The following is a 12,281-nucleotide window of genomic DNA, read 5'->3' on the forward strand; positions in this document are numbered from 1 at the left end:
CTCCCGCTACTGTCCTTGATCGGACCTACCCTCGCTCTAGTCATTCTCATATTTCTCACATATGTGTAAAAGGCCTTGGGGTTTTCCCTGATCCTACCCGCCAAAGATTGTTCATGCCCTCTCTTAGCTCTCCTAATCCCTTTCTTCAGTTCCCTCCTGGCTGTCTTGTATCCCTCCAATGCCCTGTCTGAACCTTGTTTCCTCAGCCTTACATAAGTCTCCTTTTTCCTCTTAACAAGACATTCAACCTCTCTTGTCAACCATGGTTCCCTCACTCGACCATCTCTTCCCTGCCTGACAGGGACATACATATCAAGGACACGTAGTACCTGTTCCTTGAACAAGTTCCACATTTCACTTGTGTCCTTCCCTGACAGCCTATGTTCCCAACTTATGCACTTCAATTCTTGTCTGACAACATCGTATTTACCCTTCCCCCAATTGTAAACCTTGCCCTGTTGCACGCACCTATCCCTCTCCATTACTAAAGTGAAAGTCACAGAATTGTGGTCACTATCTCCAAAATGCTCCCCCACTAACAAATCTATCACTTGCCCTGGTTCATTACCAAGTACTAAATCCAATATTGCCCCTCCTCTGGTCGGACAATCTACATACTGTGTTAGAAAAGCTTCCTGGACACACTGCACAAACACCACCCTATCCAAACTATTTGATCTAAAGAGTTTCCACTCAATATTTGGGAAGTTAAAGTCACCCATGACTACTACCCTGTGACTTCTGCACCTTTCCAAAATATGTTTCCCAATCTGTTCCTCCACATCTCTGCTACTATTGGGGGGCCTATAGAAAACTCCTAACGAGGTGACTGCTCCTTTCCTATTTCTGACTTCAACCCATACTACCTCATCAGGGTGATACTCCTCGAACTGCCTTTCTGCAGCTGTTATACTATCTCTAATTAACAATGCCACGCCCCCACCTCTTTTACCACCCTCCCTAATCTTATTGACACATCTATAACCAGGGACCTCCAACAACCATTTCTGCCCCTCTTCTATCCAAGTTTCCGTGATGGCCACCACATCGTAGTCCCAAGTACCGATCCATGCCTTAAGTTCACCCACCTTATTCCTGATGCTTCTTGCGTTGAAGTATACACACTTCAACCCATCTCCGTGCCTGCAAGTACTCTCCTTTGTCAGTGTTCCCTTCCCCACTGCCTCATTACACGCTTTGGCGTCCTGAATATCGGCTACCTTAGTTGCTGGACTACAAATCCGGTTCCCATTCCCCTGCCAAATTAGTTTAAACCCTCCCGAAGAGTACTAGAAAACCTCCCTCCCAGGATATTGGTGCCCCTCTGGTTCAGATGCAACCCGTCCTGCTTGTACAGGTCCCACCTTCCCCAGAATGCGCTCCAATTATCCAAATACCTGAAGCCCTCCCTCCTACACCATTCCTGCAGCCACGTGTTCAACTGCACTCTCTCCCTATTCCTAGCCTCGCTATCACGTGGCACCGGCAACAAACCAGAGATGACAACTCTGTCTGTCCTGGCTTTTAACTTCCAGCCTAACTCCCTGAACTTGTTTATTACCTCCACACCCCTTTTCCTACCTATGTCGTTGGTACCAATGTGCACCACGACTTCTGGCTGCTCGCCCTCCCCCTTAAGGATCCTGAAGACACGATCCGAGACATCCCTGACCCTGGCACCCGGGAGGCAACATACCTTCCGGGAGTCTTGCTCGCGACCACTGAATCTCCTATCTATTCCCCTAACCATTGATGTCAGAGAGTGATGGAGCTGGGCTGTCTGTCAACTTTTTACTTTCGTTTTTGAGCAGGCTGCAGGGTGTTTTAGTTTCGTTTTCAGTGTTGGAGCTGAAGCCAGACCAAGCAGGTGTACTGCTGTTCTCTCTGCCATTAAAAGACTATCTCTTGATCATTTGGTGAATTCAGAATTATAAATGTTTTCAGTTGTGACTTTAACCTGATGTGCTTCTGATAAAGTTAATGTTGTAGTCTTTGGGGGTTGTATTTGAATTAATGGTTGCTAAGATGTTCACTGTATGTTTTAAAAAGGTTAACTTGAGTTCATAGAATAAACATTGTTTTGCTTTAAAAAATACTTTTCCATTTCTGCTCCACCACACCTGTCGAGTGGGCCGTGTGCTCCCCATACAACAATCTAGTAAAAGTCAGGTGAACTCCATGATACACTTTGGGGTTTTCTAAACCCTGGCCCATAACAAATTGGGGGCTCGAGGGAGATAAAAGTCTATCTATTGGATTGGCTTAGTGAACTTAAAGACAGTGAGGGGTGAGCATATTGTGGGTGCTTTTCAGGTGTGGTATTTTAGTTTAAGTAGGGTGTGTGTTGTGGACAATGGCTCTTTCAGAGGCTCAGATGTTTTTGGGGGTGGAGACGGTCACACGCAGTACCTTACAGACAGAGACTAAAAGTAGACTGTTAGATTTGGCAAAAACATTGCAGTTAACATTACCTGACAAAATGCGAAAAGATGAGGTAATTATGGCAGTGGCTAAGCATTTAAAGGTACCTGAGAGACAGTTTGACTCATTGGAAATAGCAAAAATTCAGTTGCAAATTAAACAAATGGAACATGAGAAAGAATTAAAGCAGCTTGAATACGAAAGAGAGAGAGAGGAAAAAGAAAGCGGAAGAGAGAGAAAGGATAAAGAAAGAGAAAGATAGAGAGAGAGAAGAAAGGAAAACAGAAAGAATAGCCCTAGCAGAACAAAAATAAAGAGAAAGGGAGATACAGATTAGGGAAAAAGATAAAGAGAGAGAGTTTGAACTTCAGGAAATGGCCATGAAACATGACAATCAGTTAAAATTGGCAGACGTAAAGGGAAACGTACAGTTGGTGGATAGTGATGAGGATAGTGAGAAAGAGCGTCAAAGTCGAAGGCTTGGTGGGAATCTATTTAAATATGTCCAAGCATGGCCAAGGTTTGACGAGAAAGAGGTGGAAGCCTTTTTCATTTCATTTGCGAAGGTGGCTAAACAAATGAAATGGCCACAGGACATGTGGGTATTACTGATTCAAACAAAGCTGGTAGGTAGAGCTAGTGAAGTGTTTGCATCACTACCGGAGGAGGTATCTGGGACGTATGAGGAGGTGAAAAAATCCATCTTAGGTGCATATGAGCTAGTGCCTGAAGCTTACAGACAAAGGTTCAGAAATTTAAGGAAAGGATTTGGTCAAACATACATGGAGTTTGAACAGAGTAATTTTGATTGGTGGATAAGGGCTTTGAAAATAGACCAACCGTATGAAGCTCTCAGAGAAATTATACTTTTGGAGGAGTTTAAAAATTCAATTCCTGATGTAGTGAGAATTCATGTGGAAAAGCAGAGGGTTAAAACGGCGAGATTAGCAGCAGAAATGGCAGATGATTATGAGTTAGTTCATAAATCAAAGTTTGGTTTCCGACATCAGTTTCAGCCGGTGAGAGGTAGAAACTGGGGCCATGAGAAATACTCAAGTGGTAAAGGTAAAGGTGATCTGATGGGAGACAATAAAGAGAGTTTACCTTTGATTTAAAAAGAAATCCAAGAGGATGGAAAAGAAATGAAAAGTTTCAAATGTTTTCACTGTAATAAACTAGGCCATGTAAAGTCACAGTGTTGGTGGTTGAAGAAAAGCACTGGGAAGGCTGATGTGGTAAAACAGGATAAGACAGTGGGGTTTGTTAAAGTGGTAAAGGAAAGCCCAAGTGAAGCGAAGGAGGTGCAAAAGATTGTACAGCCTGTTCAAGAGGTGATTGATAAGAAGGTGCCAGATCTCTTTAAAGAATTTACTTGTGTGGATAAAGTTTACTCAGGAGGAGCAGGTAAAGAAGTCACAATTTTAAGGAACTAGTCAATCCTCAATGGTAAGAGATGAGGAGTTATGTAGTTTGGGAAGAATGTTGCCAGAAAAGGTGGTAATATGTGGATTTCAGGGTGAGAGGAGTAGTGTTCCATTATATAAGGGAAGGTTGGAAAGTCCACTGAAGAATGGTGAAGTGGTAGTAGGTGTAATAGAGAAACTATCTTGTCCAGGAATACAGTTCATCTTGGGAATGATATAGCTGGATCGCAGGTGGGAGTGAAGCCTACTGTGGTTGATAAGCCAGTGGAAAATCTGACAACTGAAGTGTTGAAGGACGAATATCCTGGGATTTTTCTGGATTGTGTAGTAACAAGGTCACAAAGTCACAGGTTAAGACAAGAGGAGAATTCAAAGAATGAAGATGAAGTTGAAGTGCAATTATCAGGAACGATTTTTGATCAGATGGTTGAAAAAGAACAAGAACAAGCGAAGGATGAGGCGGATATTTTTAGTTCAGGAAAATTGGCGGAGTTACAACAAAAAGATATGGAAATAAAACGGATGTATCAGAAAGCATACACGGAAGAGGAATCTGAGTGTATACCAGTGTGTTATTACCGTAAAAGTGATGTCTTGATGAGAAAATGGAGACCTTTACAGATGCAGGCGGATGAAAAGTGGGCAGAAGTTCATCAAGTAGTATTGCCGGTAGGGTATAGAAAGGAGGTGTTGCGAGTTGCACATGAGGTACCAGTGGGAGGTCATTTGGGAATAAGGGAAACTCAAGCTAAAATCCAGAAACATTTTTATTGGCCTGAACTACATAAAGATGTAGTTCAATTTTGTCAATCATTTCACACATGTCAAGTGATAGGGAAACCTCAAGCAGTGATAAAACCAGCGGCCTTATTACCCATTCCAGCATTTGAGGAACCTTTTACAAGGGTTGCGTAGGACCGCTTCCTAAAACGAAAAGTGGGAATCAATATCTTTTGACGATAATGGATGTGACTACTAGGTTTCCAGAGGCCATTCCAGTCCGTAATATTACAGCTAAAAAGATTGTGGAGGAGTTACTTAAATTCCTTACTAGATATGGACTACTCACAGAAATACAATCGGATCAAGGATCAAATTTTACCTCAAGGTTATTCAAAGAAGTTATGGATAACTTAGGAATAAAACAATTTAAATCAACTGCGTACCATCCAGAATAGCAGGGAGCATTAGAAAGGTGGCATCAGACATTAAAGACAATGTTGAGGGCTTATTGTCACGATTATCCAGAGGATTGGGATAAAGGAATTTCATTCGTACTGTTTGCAATTAGGGATGCACCTAATGAGTCAACCAAATTTAGTCATTTTGAACTAATTTTTGGTCATGAGGTAAGAGAACCACTTAAATTGATTGAGGAAAAATTGGTGAGTGAGAAATCAGAAATTACATTATTGGATTACATGTCAAATTTAAGGGAACAATCAAATAGAGCAGGTGAATTGGCTAGACAACATTTACAAGTTGCACAAAATGTGATGAAACGGGTAGCGGACAAGAAATCCAAAGTTTGTAATTTTGCCAGTGGAGATAAAGTTTTAGTGTTGTTACCAGTGGTAGGTGAACCTGTAAAAGCAAGATTTTGTGGGTCTTATCAGATTGAAAGGTGAATTATGTGGTAAAAACACCAGATAGAAGGAACACTCACCGAATGTGTCATGTGAATATGCTTAAAAGGTACTTTGAAAGGGAAAAAGGAGGAGGTTTTAATGATTCTAACTCAAAGTGACGAACCAAATCCAGATGACTGTGAATTTGACATACCTCAAATTAAATTGGAAAATGAGGATGTTCTTAAAAATTGGGATAAATTGTTGAGTTACCTTCCAGAGGAAAAACGGACTGACCTGAAAGAGTTATTGATGTCACATGGGTAAGTTTGTGGAGATAAATTGGGAAGTACTAAAATGGCTATACATGATGTAGATGTGCCAAATGCTGTTCCAATCAAACAACATCCATATAGACTTAACCCTTTAAAATTGGCACAGGTTAACAAAGAGATTGTGAGTATGCTTAAAAATGGCACAATTGAAGTGGGTTGCAGCCAATGGAGCTCACCCATAGTGATGGTACCTAAACCAGACGTTACCCAATGGTTGTGTGTGAACTATAAAAAGGTTAATGCAGTTACAAGAACGGACTCTTATCCTATCCTACGTTTGGAGGATTGCATTGAGAAAGTGGGACAATTAGCTTTTATTTCCAAACTGGATTTACTTAAAGGTTACTGGCAGGTATCTTTATCCGAAAGGATGAAGGAGATTTCAGCTTTTGTGACTCCAGATGGTATATACCATTTCAAAGTTATGCCATTTGGCATGAAAAACGACCCAGCCACATTTCAACGGTTAACTAACAAAGTCGTTTCAGGATTACCCAATTGTGCGGTATACATCGACGATCTGGTCATTTTCAGCCAGACATGGAAAGAACATTTAAAACATCTGATGGAGATATTTGATCGACTTCAGGAGGCGGGTTTGGTGATAAACCAAGCCAAAAGTGAATTTGGAAAAGCTCAAGTCACTTTCCTTGAGGAGTTTTCAATACCCTCGAGACAAAGGGAAATAATGAGATTTCTTGTATTAGTGGATTTGATCGAACATTTGTGCAAAGGTTTTGTAGCGTGATTACTCCACTGATGGACTTGCTGAAGAAACGTAGAAAATTTCAATGGACAGCGGACTTTCAACAGGCATTTGACTGCCTGAAAGCTGTGATAACCAATGTTCCTGTGTTGGAGAATTACAAGGGACTCTGTGATCATATTGAACTAAAGTATCTGACTTTAAAGAGAAATGCCGAGGTATAGAGAAATGGACGGATCGTGCAGAGACCTTCTTGCTCAAAGAGACTGTCAATCGAGAAGGATTCCAGTTGGAAGAAAAAAGGAAAAAAATGGACTATATTATTATACCTGTTTGCGTGTGTTGTTTTTTGAAACGAAAAAGTATATTTACTGTGTGCATTTCTTAAAGGATAGCGAAAAGGTGAAAAATGAAACCATCTTGAAGTTGATGGGGGTTTTTTTCTTGGGGGGAGGTGTCATGTGAGAGTACCTTTAAAAAATGGGTGTTTATAAATGGGTGTGTATATAAATATCTGTAGTGAGAGTACCTTTAAGAAATGGGTGTTTATTACTGCAGTGATGTCAGAGAGTGGGTGGAGCTGGGCTGTCTATCAGCTTTATACTTTCGTTCTTGAGCAGGCTGCAGGGTGTGTTTTAGTTTCGTTTTCAGTGTGCAGGTGTACTGCTGTTCTCTCTGCCATCAAAAGACTATCTCTTGATCATTTGGTGAATTCAGAACTATAAATGTTTCCAGTAGTGACTTTAACCTGATGTGCTTCTGATAAAGGTTGTTTTTAAGTCGTATGGATGTTAAAAAGGAAAGCTTAAAGGTTTACGTAGTGTTGTAGTCTTTGGGGGTTGTACTTGAATTAATGGTTGCTAAGATGTTCACTGAACGTTTTAAAAAGGTTAACTTGAGTTCATAGAATAAACATTGTTTTGCTTTAAAAAATACTTTTCCACTTCTGCTGTACCACACCTGTAGAGTGGGCCGTGTACTCCCCATACCACAATCTAGTATAAGTTGTGGGTCAGGGGAACTCCATGATACACTTTGGGTTCTCTAAATCTTGGCCCATAACAATTAGTTTTTATCAATCATTTTCTCTTTACATACCTCACTCAGCCTCACTGTTAACCATCCGGCCAATCTTGGTGTCGTCTGCAAACTTACTGATCCTTCTCCCAAATAGTAATCTATGTTCTTCATATAAATGATGAATAATAGGGACCCAACACAGATCCCTGTGATACACACTGGACTTCCAGTTGCGAAAGTAACCATCTGTCATGACCCTTTGTCTCCTGAAACTAAGCCAATTTTGAATCCACCTTATCAAATTACCCTGTATCCATGTGCATTTACCTTCTTTGTAAGTCTCCCATGTGAGACCATGTCAAAGGCTTCGCTGAAATCCATATGAACAGCATCAACTGCACTACCCTCATCTGCACACCTGGTCACTTCCTCCAAAATTGCAATCAATTAAGTTGGGCATGACCTCCCTCTGACAAAGCCATGCTGATCAAATCTTCTCTCCTTCAGAATAGTTTCCCTAACACTGATCTGAGACTCCCTAGTCTGTAGTTAACTGGTTTTTCTCTACAACCCTTCTTAAATATGGAACCACATTAGCTGTTCTCCCCCATGGCTAGAGAGGAATTAAAAATGTGTGTCAGAACCACTGCAATCTCCTCCCTCAGCTCCCTCAGCAGCCTGGGCCACAATACATCTGAACCTGGAGATTTGTTCACTTTTAAGCCTGCGAACACCTCCAATAACTTGTCACTCCCTATGTCAATTTGCTCAAGAACCTCAGTCTCTCTCCCCAAATTCTATACCTGCATCCTCATTTTCTTGGATCAAGAAAGATGGCAAGTATTCATTCAACACCCTACAAATGTGCTCTGACTCCACCCACAGATTTCCCCCTTAGTCCCTACTCTTTCCCTGGTTACCCTCTTTCCACTGATATCCTCATATAATACCTTGGGATTTTCCCTGCTTTGACTGGCCAGAGCTTTATCATATCCCCTCTTTGCTCCCCTAATTGATTTCTTAAGCTTCATCCTGCACTTTCTGTACTCCACTAACGCCTCCGTTGAGTTGCTCCCCTTGTACTTGCTAAAAGCCTTTCTTTTCCTTCTCATCTTAACCTGGTGATCCATGGTTCTCTGGGCTTGTTACTCTTTCCTATTGCCCTAGAGGGAACATGTTGGGCCTATACTCTCCCCATTTCCTTTTTGAACTCCGCCTCCCCCCTCTCCCCTACCCCCATAACTCTTCTGTAGATTTCCCCACAAGTAGCTCTTCCCAGTCTACCTTGGCAAGATCCTGCCTTAATTTACTAAAATCCGCTCTCCGCCAATTCAAAACCTTTCTTTGTAACTTGCCTATTTCTTTGTCCATAACATGCTTATTATCTCCTTTGTTATTTCTTATCTCCTTTTGCCTTGCACTTTCATTCTTTTTGAGATTTAATCCTCCTGCCTTCCTTTTTCCTGAGACAGACCTTTCCTTTAGATCTCCCCCAACCCCCATCATTTCCCAACCTTCCACCTGACTTCTCTCTGCCTCTGTGCTTGTTAAAAACTGTTACACCTCAAAACTTTTCCAGCTCTAAATAAAGGTCATCAACCTTAAACGTTAACTGTTTCTCCTTCCACCAATGTTGCCCGTCCAGCTAAGTACTTCTGACCTAAACAGTTTCTGCTTTAATTTCAGGTTTCCAGCATTCCATGGTAGTTTACTTTTGTTTTATTTTACAATTAAATTGGAACTGGACATTTTCCTATTAAATTAGTAGAGATGATGTTACATTGTTAATATTTTGACTATTCACAATCTACTAACAAAATACTTTTCAACAGTTGGGTGTGAATTAATAACTAATGATCTGCATGAATTGGTGAGATATTAATTGCTAATCTAATCAAGAATTCTTTACTCGTTCTCTGTCATGTCCCTTGCTATTTCCCAAAGTTGTGCTGTTCAACAATAATGACAATATCAACTATTACCTTCTTCAGAACAGAAAGACTTGCATTTACAGGGCATTTAACATCCATTGACTTCTCAAAGAATTTAACAGCCAATGAAGTACTTTTGAAGTGTAGTCATTGTTGTAAGGTAGGAAATGCAGTAGCCAATTTTGTACCCAGCAAATCCCCAAGAACAGCAATGTGCGAATGACCAGATAATCTGTTTTTATTATGTTGATTGATGGATAAATATTGGCTAAGACATTGTGGTTAACCCTCCTGTTCTTCTACAAGGTAGTACCATAGAATCTTTTCCATCCACCTGAGAAGGCAGACGTGGTCTCAGTTTAGCATCTCATACAGAAGACAGCAGCTCTGACAGTACAACGCTCCCTTGAATACACTGGAGTATCAGCCTTAATTTTTGTGCTCAATACAAATAATTCTGAAACATATCTCTAGACACGAATGAGTTAATGTAAAATATTACTTTAATTCATTTGGACAGAGGAAGCCCGACTGGTAATAGCCTCTCAGTATGATCGTCACATGATACTATGTTGTGCTTAGTACAATGATCCTGTTTACACATGCACCTTTACAGCAGAGAGCCATCAGAAATTACTTTAACGTGGAGTGCACATATACATATTAAGTGAACTTCAAAAGTCCTTTTGATCTATGGCCACTCTGTTATGAGCTAATGATAGGGTTACAGCTGCTAAATCAAAGTGCAGAGAATCGGTTGAGTGCAAATCATTTCAAAGAGGACCAAGATTACAAAATACAATAAATACATAGATATAGCAGTATATCACTTGCTGCCTTCTGTAAGAAAATCTAAAGGAAATCTATTTCATGTATGCATGTGTGTGTGAATATAGGAAATGCAATTGTGATAAAATACTTAAAAATAAGTCACAATGGCTTGAGAGACTTAATAAACAATGAAACACATTTGGTTGACCCAGTATTCAACATGGTGAAAAAATATTTAGTAAAAATTGGACATTTTTCCTTCGCAAGCATTTAAACAAAAGCAACACAAACATTGCACGTCTCAACCCGGAGACCTGAGGTTTGTCCAAAATTGTGCCTCAAACCTTAGTATAATAATTTGATAATACCCACTGTAAGGGTTGCAACTTGCTGGCTTTAGCCTTCAGGTAAGAGGGATGGGATGAAAGGAAACTGGGAGGCAGCTCATCAGGCCTGCAGCAGGCTTTTGAGTGCAATGGAACCAGGAGAAGCACTTCTGCGGCTAATTCCACAGGAACATTCTTTTTTTTAAAACCACAATTTAGTTTCACTGACTACTTAGATTTCTACGACTGCTTCTGATCTCCGGGTAAGCGTTCTCCAAGGCGGCCTTCAGGACGCGCGACAACGCAGAATCGCCGAGCAGAAGCTTATAGCCAAGTTCCGCACACATGAGTGCGGCCTCAACCGGGACCTGGGATTCATGTCGCATTACATTCATCCCCCACCATCTGGCCTGCGAAATCCTACCAACTGTCCTGGCTTGACACAATTCACACCTCTTTAACCTGGGGTTACCCCATCTCTGGATCTGTAAAGATTTAATCACCTGCTAATGCTCGCATTCCAAGCATTGCCTGGCATCTTTGAATCTGTCTATATATATGTTTCTGGAACATACCTCTTCATTCACCTGAGGAAGGAGCAGCCCTCTGAAAGCTAGTGACATCGAAACAAACCTGTTGGACTTTAACCTGGTGTTGTAAAACTTCTTACTGATCTCACCCCAGTCCAGCGCCGGCATCTCCACATTAAGATTTGTGAGAAGAGCTATTTACTTCAGGGATCATGAAAAGACATTAGGTCCCTTATTTGCATTTGTAAAGGGCCTAACACCTGTTTCAGACGGATGCCACAGGTGCCTGGGCAGCTGCCTATGCCAATAGGCATTGGATCTTGCTCCCTGAAACTGGCCCTCTGGCACCCATTTTACAATGCGAAAACAGGCACACCCAGATCCAATTTCTGCTCTTAAAGTCCAGTTTGTCTCTGTCACCTTAAAGCCATAAGGTTGCTCCTGTTGGTCCTTAAATGTAGCACTTACATTCAACCTATAACCCTAAAGTGTTCCAACAAGCAGATGACAGTCACAACTGTGGTAATCAATTAAGTGATTTTGGTCAAAGATTACGAAAGTGAGTTAAAACAAGAATTAACTTAAAGAGAAATCTGTTACATGATCCTTTCCATTTACTTTTCCTTTGGTGGTATTTACATTAGTTGTATCATGGGTAGAAAACTTATTTTAAAGCTAAAATTTTGATTTTATATGTTAATATATACGAACATAGAACATAGAACAGGTGGTGATAAACACAACAGCTGAATGTATAAAGCATTAATGTCTTCCTTAAATATCCAAATTCCATAAACAGCTGAGACGTCTGTCTTTGTTTAGGAATTCAACAAATTCCGCATCAATTCTATTTAAAAGTACTACTTGGACAGGAGGTGCAGTGCCTACCTCATGAGCAGATGGCTAACAGATTCAAATTCCTGTTGATTCAGCCCCACGGTTGGTGGGAGTGGCTCTTTGCAAGTTCAGAACCAAGCTGCTAATTGGAAGGGATAATAGCAGGTCTGTGATTTCCAGATATGCCCTAGTCACGAGCTTCCACATCATCATCATCATCATGTAAATCGACAATTCCCAAATCTTTGCCTTGGTTATTCTACCTCCTACAATTACTGATGTGATGTTGAACTGTTCTGCTTATTTCAACCTTCTAAGGTTTCTGATTTGTTTCATTTTGTCAATTGCCAACATCATTCCAGTTAACATAGTTAAAACTCCAATTTAGAAGTGAATAATTAAGCAAATTAAT

At 40.8% G+C, this 12,281-nt stretch overlaps 1 long non-coding RNA gene across 1 annotated transcript in view; it reads right to left on the bottom strand.

Annotated features, from left to right (window-relative positions):
• The window catches only part of LOC140396565 (uncharacterized), a 49,296-nt gene extending 38,083 nt beyond the window's left edge, over positions 1-11,213 (bottom strand). The window contains exon 1 of the long non-coding RNA XR_011936571.1: positions 11,078-11,213. This is a non-coding gene — a long non-coding RNA (uncharacterized lncRNA). The remainder of the gene's footprint in view (positions 1-11,077) is intronic.
• Positions 11,214-12,281: the final 1,068 nt, after the last annotated feature.

This window comes from Scyliorhinus torazame, chromosome 19 (genome assembly GCF_047496885.1).
Source record: "Scyliorhinus torazame isolate Kashiwa2021f chromosome 19, sScyTor2.1, whole genome shotgun sequence".
Lineage (NCBI taxonomy): Eukaryota > Metazoa > Chordata > Chondrichthyes > Carcharhiniformes > Scyliorhinidae > Scyliorhinus > Scyliorhinus torazame.